Genomic DNA, 17,808 nt, shown 5'->3' with positions numbered 1-17,808 from the left:
GCAGTTAAAATAATGTCGTCGACATATAAGAGAAGATAAGCTGTTTGGTCCCCATGCTTGTAGACAAACAAAGAAGTGTCACAAATACTGCTCTTGAATCCACTTTGAAGAATAAAGTTATAGAACCGTTGATACCATGCGCGAGGAGCCTATTTTAACCCATATAATGATTTATTTAACCTGCAAACAAAGCCTGGGTTATTCTGATCAACAAAACCTGGGGGTTGATGCATGTATACTGTTTCTTGCAAAGTCCCATGTAAAAAGGCGTTTTTCACATCAAGTTGGTGAATAGGCCATGAGCGAGAAACAGCAAGACTTAAGCCGTACGAATAGTGGTTGGTTTAACCATGGGGCTGAAGGTCTCATCACAGTCAATGCCAACAGTTTGGCTCTTACCATTCACCACGAGCCGAGCTTTGTAGCGTTCCAACTGACCTGATGCAAGATACTTATGCTTAAAAAGCCACATGCACCGAATGATCGGGACGGGGTGGGTCTCGGTACTAGATCCCACGTATGGTTCTCCAATAAAGCTTTGTATTCAGTAGTCATAGCATCGTACCAATTTGGATCCTTTAGAGCGGCAAGGTGAGATTTGGGTAAGGGGGAGATAGAAGGAGTAACAATGGAAAGGTTAAAGGGGACACGAGGCTTGATAATACCTGCGCGTGGGCGCGTGGTCATTGGGTGAGAAGGGTCGGGTGGACCGGGATAGGGAGACGGTGGTAGTGTGGGTAGTATAGGTGTGTGGTCGTGCGATGGTCCAAGGGAATGGGCCGAAGGAGGGGAAGGTGGCCTGGACTGAGTTTCGGCCGAAACCTGAGTGGTGGAAGGATGAGGGCCTAAGATGGATGGCTGAGAGGGATGTTAGGCCAATGGGGTCGGTAAAGTGGGAGCAGGCGAAGATGATTATGGGAAGGTGTTAGGTGGGCCGAAGGATGTTGGAAACGAAAAAGGGGCGGCTGTGTCGTCACAAAAGGTGGGGGATGGTTTGGGGTCCGAGGAGTTTGTGAACGGGAAAACTGTCTCAGCAAACGTAACATGTAACAACCCGCACCTTTGTGCGTTGTTACTACTCGATACACTCGTTACGCCTAGCACCGGAGATTCGGATCATAATGTAATCATACCAATTTTATCGCTAAATCGAAGTATAATCGAATAATTACGCATATTCTATCGCTATTACAAACCTATTTTGCATAACACTCACGATGATGTCGAATATGGGCCTAAACTACCCTTCTCGATGAGCGTGAGGTGTCAAAATGTGAGTAATCAACGCTAACGAGGGTTATCGGGTGAGTACTATGACTCTAACCGTCATGACGATGATGGCAATATGAGTAAGTGGTGCCCCGATAATCATTGTGGCACATCACATCGAAGAACGCACTCGAAGGCACGCGTAATTCGATCACCGCACTGAGAATTGGATACATGAATACGTATATACGGCCCTTTTGTGATTAATTATAAGAAATAAATTAATAATTATATAAATATATAAAAATATGGCTTAAACCGTCGAAATCGCACCAAAAACGGGATCAAACGGCTTCCGAACGGATCAATTCGATCAGGCTAGTCCAATTGGTCAGACCGGCCCAATCGGATAGGCCAGTCCGATCGGATGGACCAGCCGATCGGATGGGCCAGTCCGATCGAATGGGCCAGCCGATCGACTGGGCCAGCCGATCGACTGGGCCAGCCGATCGACTGGGCCAGCCGATCGACTGGGCCAGCTGATCGACTGGGCCAACCGATCGACTGGGCCAGCCGATCGACTGGGCCAGCCGATCCAACTGCTGTTTTGCCTTCCTTTCCCCTTCCTTGCCTATAAATACCCCTCCATTCCCTCCCAAACACTTGTGTTGCTGCTCCTAACCGACCAAGACGTTCCAGCCCTCAAATCTCTCGATTTCTTCCGATTCTTGTAAGTTTTCGGCTCAAATCTTGTACTTTCTTGATCCAAATGCAATCCTTCATCTTTCTATCTTTCGAATCTCAATTTTTAACCGTGAAATCAACGGATTTGGGGTGTTCTAAGGTGATGTCACCACAAAGTTCTTCAAAGGTGATGTCATCCCATGAAGAACAACTCAGATTCGGATGATTTACATACGATTTTTCATGAATCTCAACCAAATCAGTGTTTTCCTATTAAGATGGTCATGGATCTGAGATGTTCTGACTGATTTCATCACAAGTTCTTATGAACTTCAAAGTGTTGACCTCATATCATCAAGAACAACTTAGATCTAGGGCATTTCCTAAGTAAAATCAAGGTTTTTACATCAGATCTATACATAAAAAATGGTAAAACCAGAACTTAGACCGACCTCCTGCACATTTCTTAGTGTCGTGTTGGTCTAGGATCTGATTTCTAGCAATAAAATGATCGATTTCGGGTTAAACACGGAAAAACCGACAAAAACGACCAAATCTGACGAACGGGGTGATTCCCGGCCGATGAAACAGGTCGGAATTGACGGGATTTCAGTTGCTTAACACCTCATCGTAACGTCTCGACCCAAAACGCCGAAGAACGCTCGAAAAATCATCGAAAACAGCCGAACAGAATGGCCGATCGAGCGGCCCAATCGATCGAGCGGACCAATCGATCGAACAGTCCAATCGATCGACTGGACCAGTCGATCGAGTGGCCCAATCGATCGAGCGGACCAATCGATCGAACAGTCCAATCGATCGACTGGACCAGTCGATCGAGTGGCCCAATCGATCGAACAGGCCAATCGATCGAGTGGCCCATTCGATCGAACGGCCCATTCGATCGATCAGGCCCAACCGATCGACCAGGCCCACTCGATCGAGTGGCCTGTTCGACTGGGCCAGCCCAATTTCACTATTTTGTCCGATTTTAACCCAATTTCGCCCGATTTCACGCAAATCGATACCGTTTAACGCATAGTAATCTATCACTCACATAAATTGTCTGAAATCAGGACATTCTCCGGCACCGATTCCGCAAACCTAACCGAATACGCGCTGTGAGTATACTTGACCCCTTTTATCGAATTTTGGGTGTAACATACGTTCCATAACAACCGAACTTATCAAACGAATGATTCAATTTGACAATTTATCACTTGCGAATAACTGTTTGCATAGATATACGTGATGCTAGTTGCATGTATGCTAGGACTTATACTCGTGACGTCCCACCAACAACTAGTATAGTACTATTCCACCCGACGGGGTCTAGTTATGCCAGAGTCGAGCATCGAGGACTTAGCTGGTAGTATCAGTTTTGTGAGTATATATGTCGTGTATTACGTTTATGCATGTGGAAATTCACAGCACTTTTAATCTATCACACTATCACATATCAAACCTGTATACTCGCCAATACTTCTGTATTGACAAAGTTTTAACGTATGTTGCAGGTTTAGCCGAAGTTTACATCAAATCAAGCTAGGAAGTCTAGAAACTCATCTAAAATCTAGGTTGTCGGATTTGAATTGTTCGAGAGGACAAGAATTCTGTGATGACTTACGTGATTGTATTGTTTGTTAGTATGGGATGACAAATGTAATAAATATTATCGCAATATAGTTGTTATGGATTCTCTTGAGCAATCTGATTCGCCTAGTGCCGCGCCTCGATGATTCCGCCATCGGTTGGGGTGTGACAGATTGGTATCAGAGCCATAACTATAGGGAATTAGGCAAAGTTTGAGACTCGACCTAGTCCGGGTCGATGTCTTATGAAAGTGACCTAGTCTATAGTCTAAGTACCAACAGGCCGACTCTTACGAACTCGTTAGGGTTTGTTTGGGCCAACTTGCTACTCTCGATCGAATTTGTTGAAAAGTTACAACTATTGTGTGAACACCGCATACTACAGCTTCACACAAAGAGCCTTTCCTAAGGCTAGAAGGTTACTTAGCCTTTCCTAAGGCTGACACAATACACATGTTTTCAAAACTACTCGCATAACAAAACCGAGTGATCTAGTCGAGACCAGGTGTGAAAACCAATAACTCTCGATAGGATCGCTCACTCAGCGTATTTTTCTAGCACGAGAACTCTTTGTTGAGCTAGGAGTGACATCCACATCTCGACAAAAGGTCTCCATTTCGAAATTCTGGTGGAACTCTCGGATTTATTCGATGAGCACAACCACAAATGGGAACGAAGTTGTTAAGCCAGGGGTGAAACCCATACCTTAATCAACTGTTCCACTCCATAAAATGGTTTACAAAAGCTCTCACCAAGGTCACGACCATAACAACGACTCAGGCTACGCGAAGACTAGAGAGACGAATGTCAGGAGCTGCATCCCAGTGGAAGCATGAGTCCCCTAGGTCAACGCGTATGCCCGAACTTGTTGGGTATAGTCGGGTTACTTGGGTAGTCAACGCCTAAACACCCAAGGCATTCCATCTAAATTTTACGTGTATGGTTTACGTCTATGAGTTTTCAAATATAAGCTTTACGATTTACCGATTTCTCGATTTATCGAATTTACGAACCTCGATTTACAAAGCGCACAACCTGCACAGCCATCGCAATCTAAAACAAAGACCGAATGATCGCAACAAAACCAACGTCTAAGTACTCGAATTCGCTCACGCTATTTCTCTTATCGCGTCCTCGCGAATTCTGAACCAATATCTATGTGTAACCTACAGCTATACCTATACGTACTATATACAAAACGAATCAATTATGTGAGAGTTTAGGAATCTAGAATTTTCCTATGTGGCTCCTATGTGTTTAATTAAATTCTATACCGAGTTTTGATCGAATCAAATCGCATCAAAAGTACAGAAATCATTATGATCGAATCTCATTCCGAATCCTTCTGTCTAGATGCCTTCCAACAACTCGATCTCGAGACGAGTAGCTAGGAGAAGAGCCCAACGACGCGCCGATAAGAGGATTGCCTCAATTGTGACCAAGGAAGTGGTCAAGCTCATTCCTCAAATTGTCGCGCAAGTGCACTCTCAAAGCCACTCTCGAGCCCCGGAAGACGTCAAGACGGAATCTGCATTCCTCTACAAACACTTCAAAGCCTGTGATCCGATGCCTTTCACGGGTGAAGGAGATGTTTCTCAATTACTCCAGTGGTTCGATGCCATCGAGGTTACCCTTCGTCAGAGTGGGTGCCCCGAGGACCTTCAAACTACTTGCGCCACCGGAGTATTCCAATCCCGAGCACTCGATTGGTGGACCGCCGAACGCAACAAACGTGGGATCTCCGCAGCTTACGCCCTCTCATGGGGTGAGCTGAAGGAACTCATGAAGGAAGAATATTGTCCCCCTCACGAAGTCCAGAAGCTAGAGAACGAATTTTGGGAAATCAAGCAAACCGAAAGTGACAATGCGTGCTATACAGCAAGGTTCAAACAGCTTAGCATAATCTGCCCAAGTCAAGTCGACACTCCAAAGAAAGCTATCGCGAAGTATATTCGTGGCTTACCAGAGTGTGTGGGTGATTTTGTCGAAGCTGCAGAACCTACCACCATCGAAGAAGCCTACCGTCTAGCCGCAGAGCTCAACAGCAAACGAGTCGTGGACGGATCCTTCTCCAAGAAGCCTGTCACACGAGCTCATCAAGCAATCATCATCAACTCATCCGACGATTCCTTTGGAGAATGAGTCGATGGTTCATCTGACCGCGCCTCGGAGGATTCTTCCAAGAATCGCTCCGACAATGCCTCCGTTAAATCGTCAGGCGAATCCGAAGACGACACTGCATCAACTCAAGAAGCCCAACCGAGCCGCAAACGAAGGACCGTGAGCCCAGACTCTTCAACAACTGGACTGCCGCAACCCGAACCTCTCCGATCAGTCCCAGTTCAGTCACAACGCGCTTACAATGGATCTCATCCCCTGTGTTTCACATGCACGTATCATCACCCGCTAGAAGCAAAATGTCGCTATTGCGCAAATTGCAACTGGTATGGGCATTATACGTCGCAGTGCCGTACAGGACCGTAACCTGGAAGGAAGTCATCAGCAACCGCCGTCTCCACAAGTATCCACAACAACGTTATTTTGATCCTAATGTTGTTGTAATAATCCGACTTATCGCTATCATTTCTGGAACTTATTTCATATATCATCGTGTGTGGATTCTATTTCTCTTACAATCGAGCACTATCTAGACGCTAGCACTATGTACTATATTATGTATTTTATCCCTATAACACTCTTAGAACGAGGTACGGTATACGTGCAAGGGACAACTAATCACGGGTGCACACGGGATTATCTTGGTCAGTGCACGGAGATCGTAGTGAAGTTCTAATGGTGCCATAACGTTTAAAAGCACGGTCAAGGCCGTGTCAACAAAGTGTGACACCAAAGCACGGGGCATAAGTAGTAGGGGTGACGCGGGGGTACGCTTTACCATACTACCGAAACTTCGTGAAGAAAGTGCCATGTGGAGTTGGACGTTATTAGACCTATTATACTATTACGGTTAATTTGACACTCTACAATCAATCTCAAGGCGTAACAAACTAAATCGCATCACTGCGAGACTCCTCGTAAGTCCGCGTGCGCAATACAAATTGCCACATCGATGAACTTAGGAAAGTTCACCCCGAAGAGCAATTGGAGCAACGCGAGACTGGTCGTAAAGTCTAGAACGCAACTTAATCGCAGTATTGCCGGATCAATCTCGCAATCAAATCATTCGATAAGTGGCTCGAAATCGCAATCGCATCATGTGTTTGTCTAGAAATCTCTAACGCTAGTTATTGTCAATTGTGTGAACCTCTATCAGCTGGTGTGGATCGCCTATTGTGGATTCGCTAGACGAGTATCGACAATCACTCGCCGCCTTCCACTATTAACGCGCCTCGCACCTAATCCATCAACTCGATACTCTTAACGCGGTTCGCTACTGCTTATCGATGTATGCATTCTACGTGTCATGTTAGCGCACAAGACCTCGCTTCACGAGACGAAACTAACAAGGTTGAAACATGGTGATGTTTTGACCATATTAGTTGACTTTGTGGAAAAAGGCCGTGTGGGCTAGCCTTAGTACTATTCGTGGTGTAATCAGTTCAATCAATCGTCTATCACTCGCAACGCAACAATCGTCGCTTATCAATCTGTTGAAATCTATTGTCTATCGATGTTCGAATGTTACTTGGAAGTCATCGCAGGTGGTGTAATGTTAGGGTGCATGACATTGCTTCACAAGATAAAACTAATATGGAAACATGGTGTTTGTCATATTAGCAAGTCTTGTGGAAACGTGCCATGCGAACTTCGTGTGGAATCAAATCGAAATCTCATTTACCCGAATCAAATTCGTGTCATTCGTTGCCCAACCAAGCATACCATATCAGCGTTGTGCGACCGGACTACTCGCACCCGCTGCCTACGCTTGGTTTGCATCCAACTTATTTATATTCAAAACTCGGTCTAGCACCTCATCGCTAGGATCAAGGGAATCGAAATTCTATCTGTGTCTTATCGGCACGCATGACACTGCCTCATGAAACAGAGTTAATATGGGTAAAGCATGGTGGATACGCCGCTGGTACTTCCTATATATAAGTGTTTTAACCATATTAACGAACTTTTGTGGGAAGGTGCCACGTGGGGCCCGATGTAAGTTATTTTTCCATAGTATTAAGGAAAACCTATTTTTATAAAATTTTTACTAAAACCGTTGGACAAATGAAATTCCTTACAACATGGAGAAAACATTGAATCAGTTTGGCTCCGTGCCCAATGAAAATTTCATAAGTCCAATTCTTTTCTAAAAAAAACCTTTGCAATGACCGACAGGAATCTTCCCGAGAACGAGGGTTCGGCAGTCGAGTTCCGCTCGAACCCACGTTGTAGGAAAGTTTTCTTAAAACTTATTTTGCCACCTGATTCTTTTAAAATGTAAAACTCAAAACCTGTTATCAAATAACAAAACCCTCCCCATAGCGCTGGTGTGGACATCAAAACGGTCGACACCGCGCCATGAGGAGATTTTTCTTAATTAACTTCGGAAATTAATCGAGTATTGGTAAGTTTAAAACGCTATGGGATTGCTTTTATATGTGTGTTATCACTTCTAAGTAACCGAATCGTATATTTCCCTCTGTCTTCGCTTGTTGAATCGTAATCAATCGCTCGTTGTCTAGACGCTATTAATCCCTTCCATCAATCGCATCAACCCGTACGACCCTACTACTGGATTAATTTCGGGACGAAATTTCCTAAAGGAGGGGATACTGTAACAACCCGCACCTTTGTGCGTTGTTACTACTCGATACACTCGTTACGCCTAGCACCGGAGATTCGGATCATAATGTAATCATACCAATTTTATCGCTAAATCGAAGTATAATCGAATAATTACGCATATTCTATCGCTATTACAAACCTATTTTGCATAACACTCACGATGATGTCGAATATGGGCCTAAACTACCCTTCTCGATGAGCGTGAGGTGTCAAAATGTGAGTAATCAACGCTAACGAGGGTTATCGGGTGAGTACTATGACTCTAACCGTCATGACGATGATGGCAATATGAGTAAGTGGTGCCCCGATAATCATTGTGGCACATCACATCGAAGAACGCACTCGAAGGCACGCGTAATTCGATCACCGCACTGAGAATTGGATACATGAATACGTATATACGGCCCTTTTGTGATTAATTATAATAAATAAATTAATAATTATATAAATATATAAAAATATGGCTTAAACCGTCGAAATCGCACCAAAAACGGGATCAAACGGCTTCCGAACGGATCAATTCGATCAGGCTAGTCCAATTGGTCAGACCGGCCCAATCGGATAGGCCAGTCCGATCGGATGGACCAGCCGATCGGATGGGCCAGTCCGATCGACTGGGCCAGCCGATCGACTGGGCCAGCCGATCGACTGGGCCAGCCGATCGACTGGGCCAGCCGATCGCTGGGCCAACCAATCGACTGGGCCAGCTGATCGACTGGGCCAACCGATCGACTGGGCCAGCCGATCGACTGGGCCAGCCGATCCAACTGCTGTTTTGCCTTCCTTTCCCCTTCCTTGCCTATAAATACCCCTCCATTCCCTCCCAAACACTTGTGTTGCTGCTCCTAACCGACCAAGACGTTCCAGCCCTCAAATCTCTCGATTTCTTCCGATTCTTGTAAGTTTTCGGCTCAAATCTTGTACTTTCTTGATCCAAATGCAATCCTTCATCTTTCTATCTTTCGAATCTCAATTTTTAACCGTGAAATCAACGGATTTGGGGTGTTCTAAGGTGATGTCACCACAAAGTTCTTCAAAGGTGATGTCATCCCATGAAGAACAACTCAGATTCGGATGATTTACATACGATTTTTCATGAATCTCAACCAAATCAGTGTTTTCCTATTAAGATGGTCATGCATCTGAGATGTTCTGACTGATTTCATCACAAGTTCTTATGAACTTCAAAGTGTTGACCTCATATCATCAAGAACAACTTAGATCTAGGGCATTTCCTAAGTAAAATCAAGGTTTTTACATCAGATCTATACATAAAAAATGGTAAAACCAGAACTTAGACCGACCTCCTGCACATTTCTTAGTGTCGTGTTGGTCTAGGATCTGATTTCTAGCAATAAAATGATCGATTTCGGGTTAAACACGGAAAAACCGACAAAAACGACCAAATCTGACGAACGGGGTGATTCCCGGCCGATGAAACAGGTCGGAATTGACGGGATTTCAGTTGCTTAACACCTCATCGTAACGTCTCGACCCAAAACGCCGAAGAACGCTCGAAAAATCATCGAAAACAGCCGAACAGAATGGCCGATCGAGCGGCCCAATCGATCGAGCGGACCAATCGATCGAACAGTCCAATCGATCGACTGGACCAGTCGATCGAGTGGCCCAATCGATCGAGCGGACCAATCGATCGAACAGTCCAATCGATCGACTGGACCAGTCGATCGAGTGGCCCAATCGATCGAACAGGCCAATCGATCGAGTGGCCCATTCGATCGAACGGCCCATTCGATCGATCAGGCCCAACCGATCGACCAGGCCCACTCGATCGAGTGGCCTGTTCGACTGGGCCAGCCCAATTTCACTATTTTGTCCGATTTTAACCCAATTTCGCCCGATTTCACGCAAATCGATACCGTTTAACGCATAGTAATCTATCACTCACATAAATTGTCTGAAATCAGGACATTCTCCGGCACCGATTCCGCAAACCTAACCGAATACGCGCTGTGAGTATACTTGACCCCTTTTATCGAATTTTGGGTGTAACATACGTTCCATAACAACCGAACTTATCAAACGAATGATTCAATTTGACAATTTATCACTTGCGAATAACTGTTTGCATAGATATACGTGATGCTAGTTGCATGTATGCTAGGACTTATACTCGTGACGTCCCACCAACAACTAGTATAGTACTATTCCACCCGACGGGGTCTAGTTATGCCAGAGTCGAGCATCGAGGACTTAGCTGGTAGTATCAGTTTTGTGAGTATATATGTCGTGTATTACGTTTATGCATGTGGAAATTCGCAGCACTTTTAATCTCTCACACTATCACATATCAAACCTGTATACTCGCCAATACTTCTGTATTGACAAAGTTTTAATGTATGTTGCAGGTTTAGCCGAAGTTTACATCAAATCAAGCTAGGAAGTCTAGAAACTCATCTAAAATCTAGGTTGTCGGATTTGAATTGTTCGAGAGGACAAGAATTCTGTGATGACTTACGTGATTGTATTGTTTGTTAGTATGGGATGACAAATGTAATAAATATTATCGCAATATAGTTGTTATGGATTCTCTTGAGCAATCTGATTCGCCTAGTGCCGCGCCTCGATGATTCCGCCATCGGTTGGGGTGTGACATAACATGGTGGTAGAAAATAATTTTCTCGGTGGACACCTCAAGACAACGATATCCCCTGTAGTTGGCAGGGCAGCCGAGGAAAACACACGTGGAGGATTTCGGGTGGAGTTTGTGAGGACGAGTGGCGGATTCGTTAGGGTAACACGCGCACCCAAAAACACGAAGGTGTTCATAGGTACGGGTGACGAAGGTAAAGGGCGGCACATGGGGTGAGGTTATTTAATGTTTTTTTGTGGGTAAAATGTTGTGAAGATAACATGCGGTATGGATCGATTCAACCCAAAATTTGGAGGGTAGAGAAGCGTGCAGAAGGAGGGATAGCATGATGTCGTTAAGGCGACGAATCATGCGCTCGGATTTGCCATCTTGTTGAGAGGTGTGAGGACACGAAAAATGAAATTGGATCCCGTGTTCATTGGCAAACTCGAGGAATTTGTGATTGTTGAATTCTCCCCCAATGTCACATTGAAACTGTTGAATTTAAGTTTAAATTGGGTTTGAACAAACGAGTAAAAGTGAGTAAATTTAGTATAGGTTTCAGATTTAAATTTAAGTGGGTAAACCCAAGTATATTGGGTGAAGTCGTCAATAAGGACCATGTAGTATTTGTAACCTGTGGTGCTTAGCACGGGTGAGGTCCATAAGTCACAATGAATAATTGAAAATTGCATGGATGTACGAGTAATAGAGTCAAAAAACGGTAGTCTTTTATGTGACAACCCTCATAATTACAGGTATTCGTATGATTAATTAATAGTAATTTTTGTGCTTAATGACTATGCTTGATTACAAATGATGACGTAAACTGCTTTATGATTTCTGTATCATACATACATGTGCATCACAGTTCATACTGTCACACCATTCATTACATACAAACTTTAGTGACATACTTGATGCACAAAGCACAGTTAGCACAGTTAGCGGATAACTCAGAAATATACTGACAGTGCCAGTACATAGACAAACAATGTTTTGAGGCCCAGTATGAGCCAGAGACAAGGTACTACACTAGTATGGAGTGTAGGGAAGTAAGGACCATAAAACTGCGTCACTAGGTGATAGTTTAGGTGCCAGAAAGTGCCTAAAACCCACTCTAAGTGCAGAATTCTTCATTTATCATCAAAATTCAGCATTTTAACATGCTAGTAATGTGCAAAAATATGGCAAAATGGTCCTGTATGCTTTCCTAAGTGTCGGGAATTGAAAGTGTCACAAAAAGTTACATAAAAGACACTATACGGAATAGCTTAGCACTTTAATGGAACGGTATCTAACCGAACAACCGGACATTACCCGGAACACCAAAATATTGCTAAAAGCATTGTTTTTGTTTTTCTGAGCTAGTTATGGTTCCCGAACACTTAAACATATTACATAAAGCATGATACACATAAAACACTAACTTTTACCTTTAACCTTCCACTAATTACCATCATTTACCATCAAGTTACAAATTACCCCCCCCATATACAATTTACGGCCCTATATAGGTGGCCCCACCTCAATGATTACTTCAATCTTATTAATTCTTCCATAATCCCCATATGATCTCTCTTGGATTTAGTGTGATCTTGTTAGTACTATATGAAACACATTGACCTTTGGTTAATAAGCTTGTGATTATAAGAACTCATCATTTTCATCAACTCACCACTTCAACACAACTCACTCTCTCCTATCCTCTAAAGCTCGGCCGAAAACCCCCCTCACCATCACCATTTTTTTTATCATCATCCATCCAATCCAAGGCTACCTCAAGGTGTTACAAGGTGATTAAGAAGGTGTGGAATACTCGGATCTTGAAGGACCTCTCTTGTGTGCTTTTATCCACTCATTTTCCATCTTGTTCTTCCCTAGCTCTAAGCTAGTTGTAAGATTCTTGAACACTCTTGTTTACTTCATATTTATGGTGGTTAAAAGATATAACATGTTGATTTATACAAGAACACTAAAGATCATAAACTTAAAGCTTGAACATAAAGATGAAATATGATGAAATATTGTTAGTATGATGTTTTTTTGTATATGTTGATGATTGCTTGTTGATTTCTTGGTAATATGATGTAACAACCCGCACCTTCTTGCGTTGTTACTACTCGTTACACTCGTTACGCCTAGCACCAGAGATTCGGATCATAATGTAACTATGTCAAATACATCGCTATATCGAGGTATAATCGAATAATTACGCATATTCTATCACTATTACAAAGCTATTTTCATAAACAATCAACGCTAACAAGGACTTTCGGGTGAGTACCATGCCTCCAGCCATCGTGACGATGATGGCAATACGAGCAAGTAGTGCCCTGATAATCCTTGTGGCACATCACATCGAAGAACGCACTCGAAGGCACGCGTAACCCGATCATCGCACCGAATTTTGGATATATATATATACGTATATACGACCCTTTTGTGATTAATTATAATAAATAAATAAATAATAATATAAATATATGAAAATATGGCCCAAACTATCGCAACGCACCAAAAACGAGGATCGAAAGGCCTCCGTACGTACGGGCCAGCCGAGCGGCTGGGCCGGTCGATCGAACGGGCTAGCCGAGCGGCTGGGCCGGCCGATCGGACAGGCCAGCCGAGCGGCTGGGCCGGCCGATCGGACAGGCCAGCCGAACGGCTGGGCCGGCCGATCGGACAGGCCAGCCGAACGGCTGGGCCGGCCGATCAAACGGGCCAGCCGAACGGCTGGGCCGGCCAATCGAGCGGGCCGTGCGATCCAGGCCACTTTGTCCTCCTTTCCTCCCTCCTTGCCTATAAATACCCTCATTCACCCCTAAAACACTTGTTATCACTGTTGCTGCTCGACCAGACGTTCCAACCCCTTTATCTCTCGATTTCTCGCGATTCTTGTAAGTTTCCAACCTAAATCTTGTACTTCTATGATCTATATTCAATTCTACACCTTTCTACCTTTTAAATCTCCACTTTTAACCGTGGGATCTCTGGATTTTAGGCATTCTAGGGTAATGTCACCATGAAGTTCTTATGAACTTAAAGGGTGATGTCATCCCATGCAAGAACGACTCATATCTGAGTGATTTCCATACGTTTTTACATAAATCAAGTCTAAATCTATGTTTTCTAATCAAGAAGTTGTGTGATTCCTAAGGATTTGAGGTGTTTTGAAGATGATGTCATCATAAGTTCACATGAACTTCAAAGTGTGACCTCATTCTTACCATAAACAGCTCGGATCTAAGTAATTTCACCTGTTTTATAACAAGTCCCACCTAAATTTATGTATTCTAGCCAAAGTGTGTGTGTTTTCGGGTTAAACACGAGAAAAACCATCAAGTACGGCCAGATCTGATGGAACGGGGTGGTTCCCGGCCGTTAGGACGGGTCGAATTTGATGGGGTTTTAGTTGTTTAACATAATGACACCCCATCTCAGTCAAATCATCTGAAATCTTTCCAAAACCCATCAAGTGTGACATAATCGGGACAATGGAACGAATTGCCGTCCGATCGGACTGCTGTCCGATCGAACAACAAACAAGCTTGAAACCGCCAGGACAAGGTGTTAACCGATCGGCTAGCATCTTACCGATCAAACAACGTGTTAACCGAATGGCTAATATGTTAACCGAACGGGTAGCAGGCTAACCGATCGGCTAGCATGTTAACCGATCGGACACCATGCTAACCGATCGGATAGCATGTTGATCGATCGGAGAACGTGTTAACCGATCGAATAGCATGGTAACCGATCGGACCACATGTCCAGCCGACCGAACGAGCCCAAGCATCAATGTTCAAACCAATTTTGGTCCTTTCGCCACCATTTAACGCGCCGTTCACCGCTTAATGATCTGTAACCAGGACAACTCAGACGTACTCTCAATCAATCCAAATCAAGTTGTTTTTACTTGTCAAATACGCACTGTGAGTATACTTGACCCCTTTTTATCGAAATTTGGGTGTAACATACGTTCCTTACAAATCGAACTTATCAAACGAATAATTCAATTAGTCAATTTATCACTTGCAAATAACTGTTGCATAGATATACGTGATGCTAGTTGCATATATGCTAGGACTTATACTCGTGACGTCCCACCACGACTAGTATAGTACTATTGCGCCCGACGGGATCTAGTTATGCCATCGAAGAATCGAGCATCGAGGACTTAGCTGGTAGTATCAGTCTTGTGAGTATATATGTCGTGTATTACGTTTATGCATGGGGGAATTCGCAGCACTTTTAATCTATTATACTATTACATATCAAACCTGTATACTCGCCAATACTTTTGTATTGACAGTATTTTAACGTATGTTGCAGGTGTAGTTGAAGTCTACATCAAATCAAGCTAGGAAGTCTAGAAACTCATCTAAAATCTAGGTTGTCAGATTTGAATTGTTCGAGAGGACAAGAAATCTGTGATGACTTATGTGATTGTGTTATTTGTTAGTATGGGATAACGAATGTAATAAATATTATCGCAATATAGTTGTTATGGATTCTCTTGAGCAATCTGATTTGCCTAGTGCCGCGCCCCGATGATTCCGCCATCGGTTGGGGTGTGACATATGATGTTGATCATCATGTGAAACTTGTTAGATTATGATTAAAAACATGATCTTACAAGATAAGAGGTGATTATGTGTTGATAATCATCTTCTTATTTAGACATGAACTTGATGATGAAATGATTTCTTGAAATATAGTAAACAAAGTGAGTCGATAATCATGTGAATCCAAGAATCACAAATGATTTTTCTAAGCAAACCAAGTTCAAAATGCGATTTTTGAAAGATCATGGTTTTTATTTTACCTACACTATTTTTAGTAACAAAATAAGTATAGAAATACTTTTGAAACAAGAAGATCCAATAAATAAACATTTTTGCAAAATGTGTTTACAAGTTGTAAACACTTAAATTCTTTAAGAATGGGATTTTTAAGGAAATAAACACACTTTAGAGGGTAACTAAGGCTACTAAACACTTCACCAAGTTACTACGCGTTTTTGTGAAAGATCAAGTTCATGTTACTATGTAAAGTGTATTGTTTTTACACTTGGTAAGTATATGATGTTTAGGGTATGATTGTTGATTGTTGGAATGATTTTTGAAAAGAAAATGATATGCTAAATAGCATGGACACCTCCATTTACAAAGGAAACTATGGCGAAATTTTCTAAAAATTCCAACACTTAGAAATTATTTTCTAAACAAGTGTTACTAGTGTATCTTAAACTATGTCTTTCAAATATAAACCTCGCCATAATTTTTGTAAATAAAAACAAGTTGAAGACAACCCCACGCGTTGCGGCGGGATGCTAATTATTAATGACTCTATTTGTTTTGTCTAACATCCAACATACTAAAGGACTGTTGTCAACATCTGAATGGTTAAGTGTTGAACCAGTAAGAGGTCTGAACCATTAAGTGCTGAACCAGTAAGAGTCCTGAACCATTAATAGCCAGTATAATGCTTAATCGTTAGAGGCAAATGTCTAATCAATTCAGATTAGAGGTCTTAATCATTCAGACTCTGTATAACGCTGAACCATTCAGACATCTGCTCGCTCTGTATAACGCTGAACCATTCAGACATCTGCTCGCGAAACAAACAATCTGAATCATTAAGTGCTGAATCATTAAGAGGTCTGAACCATTAAGAGGCTTATTAAGAGGTAAACAAACAACCCCTAAAGCATGATCATTAAGTGTTTTGCCTAATCTAAACTATGATGTCATTTTTCTAATGCAAACCAAACTGAACCCTTCTTAACTAAGCGTTTTGCCTAACCTAAACTATGACGTGTATGTTCGGTTTGTTAAAAACATTTCAAAAGTTATTAAAAACAATATCAATTTTATTACCAAAATTCAAAGAAAATATAATATTAAACTAATAATACAGAACATATCCTAAACTATGAGGGTATGTACACGTTATTTTATTGAAAACTATTTAAAGTTCAGTATTTTCATATATTGAAGTCCAATATTAACACAATGATATAGTTTTTGTAGTTAAAGAAAAAAATACATGTATATATTTTGTGACAAATAATTCAAAATCTGTTTCATAAAAATTTTTGAGACACATGATGAAGTGAGGATGCATATCGCTGTTTATACATTCACACTGCCGGTTAAATGGTTTCTTTTCCTTATTTTTTCAATATCCAGGGGATGGTTTTGTAAAACCATCAAACACTAATCATAAAACCATTTTTCTTCACTATTCACACACATTTACACTTTAGTGAGAGATCAAAGATATACATAGTTGAGATGGGAGAGAGATTGTGCGGTCTTCCAGAATTCCGAGTGGTGGCGGCTATCTGTAACAGTCGGTCGGCGTTCCGCAGAAGTCCGGCGGTTATACGGTGGCAGACGATGGGCGCGGTTTTAAGCAATCAGACGAAATGTTCAGACCACTCAGGCGGGCGATGAAGAGTTTTGGGACGAAAGCATCGGCGCCGGCGTTACAAAAAGGAAAACACAAAAAATGTCATCTTTCTCTCTATCTCACAGTCTCTCTCTCTTTCTAGATCCGACCTCCTGTCTCCGGCGGACATGTGTTTCTGGAAACTTAATTGAAAAAAAGCGATCCGACCAATCAACTGTGGCCCTCGTGTACTCATCAAATCCAGCGGGGTAGTACAGAGATGGTGTCGTCGTTGTACTACACATCTTCATGTTCACCCGCACATCGTTGCATTGGCAGAATCGAACCAATCAGGCGTCGTTAAATCGACGGGGAGAAGAAAATTACGAATATTTTCGCCGGATTCAACGCGATTTGCAGAAAATAATTGGGAGAATTCAATTAAATTGTTGGGACATGACTGGTGGTTTTTGTGGTGGTGGTGATGGTTATATAGGGTTGTGGAAAGGTGGCAAACGATTGTGGGAAATGGTGGTTGGAGGAAGCGCGGCGGTTCGGTTATTAACTGCAGTTAAATGACGACGGTTGTTG

Source organism: Helianthus annuus, chromosome 16, assembly GCF_002127325.2.
Source record: "Helianthus annuus cultivar XRQ/B chromosome 16, HanXRQr2.0-SUNRISE, whole genome shotgun sequence".
NCBI lineage: Eukaryota > Viridiplantae > Streptophyta > Magnoliopsida > Asterales > Asteraceae > Helianthus > Helianthus annuus.
This window is presented reverse-complemented; position numbering follows the sequence as displayed.